Here is a 4,956-nt window from a genome sequence, read left to right as displayed (position 1 = left end):
ATGTATGGCATCTTCCTTTTGTGTTTCTAGCCCTAGAGATGTGAGCAGCTTTCTGCTGCTAACCCTCTCCCATTCCACTTCTGTTCTCCACTATCTTTCTAATTAATCCTGTTATAATTATCTCTACAGAAAGATCTACTGTGAGATGGCTGTCTCCCCACTCCCACCTCATGCACGTTCTGATACCAGAGGTGGAAGCTCGGGTTTGTAGCAGGCGTGTGTTGTACCCTGGGCCACGTGCATAGCCCTTTTCAAAGGTCTTGCTTCCTATTTGGAGACGGGGTCTCATCAAATTGCCCAGACTGACTCTAAACTCAGTCTGTTGCCCAGGAAGCTCTGGAACTGACCATCCTCCTGCTTCAGCCACCCCCATAGGTGGTGTTATATGTATTTGAACCACCGGACATATCTGTAGCTAGTTCGCTTGTTCTGAGCAGACAGCAATGAATACAAACCCAAGAATGACCTGCTTCAGTTTTTAAATTTTGCAGTTTTTGGAACTGTGGTCTTTAGAGGTTTAAAAGGAAGAAGAAACCCTGCATCGCTAAGTTGGGCCACTTCCTGTAAGGCACTTTCAGGGTCATTAATCTCCATTGCAAAGAGTAACAGAATAATAATGAAATACAATTTAAATATAAGGATGGGGGCTTAAGTTTTTAAAAAGACCCATTGAAGTATCCAATTAATGAAGGGACAAAGAATGGCAAGAGGTTTTGGCACAAAGCTAACAGCATCAACAGAAATAGCTCTCACACAGAAATAACCTACAAGGGACTCGGACATCTCAGGACACACTGCAGAGTCAAATGACATTGGGTAAATAACTTCGACAGAGTTACACAGCATTAACAACACGCGGAGAAGAAAGCAAGACGGGATTGAGGTGACTTTGCTGATGTCGTCAGCCTGCAGCACTCCTAATGCAGTTGCAAATAGGACTGTGTTTAAACTGTAGACACAAGCTTCCATGCCAGAGAGGGAAGACCATGTCACAAGGAAACCAGAAACAACCCAGGGAACATGTTACTTTACAAGTCTACTATGACCGAGCTGAACACTGTAAGACGTGCATGCACACCCTGGCATAAAGATGTGGTACCAAGGGCGCTCTGGGCTTTAGGCAATGATTTGTAAAAGAGAATATGCCTCTGACAGGACCTCCCAAAAGAGAGTTTAGCCTGGAAAACGTTGTTGTTTAAATGTTTAGTCTATTCCTCCCTCCTCTCTCTCTTTGGAAGTTTTGCTGTGCACTCTTGAGATTTATGATGCCAATTTCATTTTCATCAATTACTTTTTATTCTCACAGAATATCATTCTTTTTGCTTTTATTTTTTAGATTTATTTTTTGGGTGTGCAAGTGTGCACACATGGTGAACTTAGGTGTGCAAACACATGTGCCCATGTCATCACGCAGCGGCTAGGGAAAAAAAAGCTTCGCACTGATCCAGGAGCTAGCTTGGAGGCCAGCAAGCCACAGCCCTTCTCCAGTCTCTGCCCCCAAAGTGCTGGGTTACAGGTGGTTTTTATGTGGGTGTTGGATATTTAAATTCAGGTCCTCAAGCTGGTGAAACAAACACTCAACTCCTGAGCCATCTCTCCAATCCTGCATACCATGTTCTTATGGCCCGTTATCTGTCCTTAAAGAGACCAGGTACAAACAAATCCTCCCAGGATCATGGGACTGTGACCATGAACACTGTTGCCTGTTCTAGGAGAGAAGCTTATGTGGCGAAGTATTGAAATGATACTAATTTCAATTTCAGCTCCGACACTTAACTTACATTTGGTATGAAATGGATTGGGTTTCTCAATTTACTTTATTCTTCATAGAAGAATAATTTTTTTTGTGTGTGTACACATTGGTTTTATTGTAACAAAGCAACTTGTACACTTCAACATTTAAAACGAGCATCTTTTCCTTCCAGTGAAAACCAAAAAACTAAAAATAAAAAAAATTAAAAATAAAGTTACAACAGAGAATGTGAACTCCAAATAAACCCCTACAGGTTCTGCTGATTCTCCCATTGAGTGGTAGGGCTCGAGTCATCGTTAGGAGAGAATTTTATTTTAAAAGTGTCATCTTAAACTGCAAGGATGTCTGTTAAACATCACAATTAAACATGCCAAAGGAGAAGCCATGTTGTCACAATGCCCACTTACCCCCCCCCCAGACACCTCAAACCCACCCTTGCTGACCTTCTACCCCCCCTTTTTTCTTTTTTTTTCTTTTTATTAAACAAGAGAAAGTAGACAGATACATGTTGGTAAATGCTAACTGTCTGTATTCACATAGACACAGTGTAATCTCTGAGCCCAATATACAGAGAAAGGAAAAAAAGCTAGAATTCTATGCACTACTACACAGGGGCCTAGCACCCTCCAGTCTCCAGCAGAGCCAAAGGGACTGGAGGGCTTTTCTTTTTTCCCACAGAGCACGGTGGTGGTGGTGTTGAATCCACAGTTCAAGACAAGAAAAGATAAAAATGAATGTAGAACAGAGTAGTGGAGATTCTTTTCCCATTGTATTTTGCTCAAGACATTTCCCCAAAACTAAGTTGAGAACCATGGTACTGAGAAGCGAGACCTCAGAAACAGGGCGACGGAGCACAAGAGGGATTGGGGACGGGAGGGAAATGACTGCAACTTGCTCCCAGGGACTGGAGAAATTTAAAAAATAAAAAAGAGAGTCGGAATCCATCAGTCTTCTGTGCTAGTCATCCTCGCCTTCATCCTCCTCTCCTTCTTCCCCTTCATCATCATCTTCATCTTCATCTTCTTCCCCTTCATCTCCTTCTTCATCAGTATCTTCCAAGCCTTCTTCTTCTTCATCATCATCGTCATCATCTTCTGCCTCTCCCTCTTCATCGTCCATATCAGGAACCAAATAGTACTGCAAGGGGTTTGGCCAAATGTTGTCTTTGATGACCTCTCCTAACTCATCTGCACCTGCATCAGAGTGGTCAGTAAACCAGGTAAAGAAGCTCTCTGGCTCTTCGTGTTGTCTCTTCCTGCTGGCCTTATTCTGTGTTTGACTCTAGCGTTTTGTCAAATCCTTTCCAGATTTCCATTTGATTTCTGTGGACTTTGAGTATGGGTCACCACTCTCATTTAGATGAAATTCTTTGGAGAGAACTTTATTTTCTAAGTAGGGATTTTCATCAAAATAAAAATCTATTCTGTAACCTGATTTAATGTCTTCAAATTCTGTTACTTCAACTCTGGTTAAATAATGCAGAGCCTCTTCATCTTCCTCCCCAAGCAGTGCAGACACTTGTGGATGGTTGACAAATGTGGTTACCCAAAAATTTGGGATTTTAGCGATCAGTTCTGACCTCTTCTGAAAAAAACAGTTGACGGAGTTTGTTATATTTTTGTTCTACTTTTAGTATTTCCTCACTTGCTTGTTCATTAAGTCTGCCTATTTCATTTTGTACTTTGTCAATGTGTTCAATTGCTTCTTGCTGTTCTTTTTTTCCCTTCAGCAGGCCAGGAGAGGCAGACTTGTCCCCCAGTTTCGGGGACGGAGCCGATTTGAGTTTCTTGGACTGAGGCAGAAGCACAGATTGCCGTTTCGGGGCCATGACACGAGGGAAGTGGCTAGAGGCCAGAGGCCAGATGCAGAGAGCAGGAAGAAACTCGCAGGAACTCATAGAAGAATAATTTAAAAATTATTTTGGTAAGGTTTCTTCGTCATAAGCAACAGAATTTATTTTGACTGTTTTGAGGTAAAATATATGGGGCAAGGATTATCTCAATTCACAAGGTCTTTGCCCAGCATGCACGAGGCCCTGATCCATGTATGTTTGTGTGCTTATGTTGGTCCAGGCTGAAGGTTTGTGTTGGGAGTCATCTTTGATTATTCTTCTACCTAATTTGCTGAGGCAGGGTCTTCCCATCAAGCCCAAAGCTCACCAATATGACTAGATTTTATTCAAGACATCTCCCATCTCCTTCATCTGAGGCAGAAATGACAGGCAAGACACCACTCCCACACAGCATTCATGTGGACTTTGAGGATCTGAACTCTGATCCAGGCTTGCATCATAAGTGCTTTGGATTCTGAGCCATTAAGATGGATACATCTTAAGACATTTAATTTTAAGTAAAATTCTCTCACAAAAATTATTGGCCTTTCTGTCACTCTATTTTTGTCTGCTTTTTTTCTAGATGAAAGATGTTTGTGATTATGCCCTGATTTAACAGTATTTTTGAAAAGGTGATATTCTTCTAATGGCATCGATTTATATCTAAAATACAGCATTTTCAGCAAAAGATACCTAGGATCCTGCACTCATTTCCTTCTCGTTCAAGCTGCATCTGCATCACTGGGTAGTATGGAAGATGCTACTTTCCAGCATCAAATAAAGCAGGTAGCAGTTTGTGTGGCCGCTTGGACAGACAATGGTTTTCTCTGCTCGTGGAAGGTGTTCTTCTATCCTGCTTCCTTTCAGCCCAGGAGGCACCTACAGCTTAAATTGTAGATGTTCTTGGTTACGGTTGCCATGTGAAATGCTATGAGATAGAACTTGCTGTCGTAATTAATAATAGGCACAGGTTTTGCCTTTGATGTGCTTTATCCTACATGCTATGGAGTCTTTGGGCTTGTGCTGATTGTACATCTTCATCATCCCATTCGTTCCTGGCTGTTTGTATGTGAGCTGGATGTCTGTTTTTATTTAGTCAAGGCTATTAATGTCTTGCAGACTGATTTTCAACTGCTCCATAAGCCCATATGGTTTAAGTTGAAAAGGAGATTTGTACTATCCCTCTCCTGGATATTAAAACCTGCTTGTGTCTTTCTTCATTTTCCTGTTTGGATGAAGAGGCCCTGATTCATTGAGAGGTTGCATAGAATTTTCTCCTGATAGCTCTAAAGTCAGAACAAATATAGCTTAAAGAGTCAACTCTCCTACAGACAAAATAGTTTGTAAGACAAAATCTCCAAATATGTATGAA

The 4,956-nt window shown here is 41.6% G+C and overlaps 1 pseudogene; it reads right to left on the bottom strand.

Moving 5' to 3' along the window:
- Nucleotides 1–2,682: 2,682 nt before the first annotated feature.
- Nucleotides 2,683–3,581, bottom strand: LOC126515451 (protein SET-like; annotated as a pseudogene).
- Nucleotides 3,582–4,956: the final 1,375 nt, after the last annotated feature.

The sequence above is a fragment of the Alexandromys fortis genome, unplaced genomic scaffold, assembly GCF_014885135.2.
Source record: "Alexandromys fortis isolate MF-2015 unplaced genomic scaffold, M_Fortis_MF-2015_v1.1 scaffold_121, whole genome shotgun sequence".
Lineage (NCBI taxonomy): Eukaryota > Metazoa > Chordata > Mammalia > Rodentia > Cricetidae > Alexandromys > Alexandromys fortis.
Note: the sequence above shows the minus strand (reverse complement) of the source record. Positions and strands in the feature narration are given on the sequence as shown.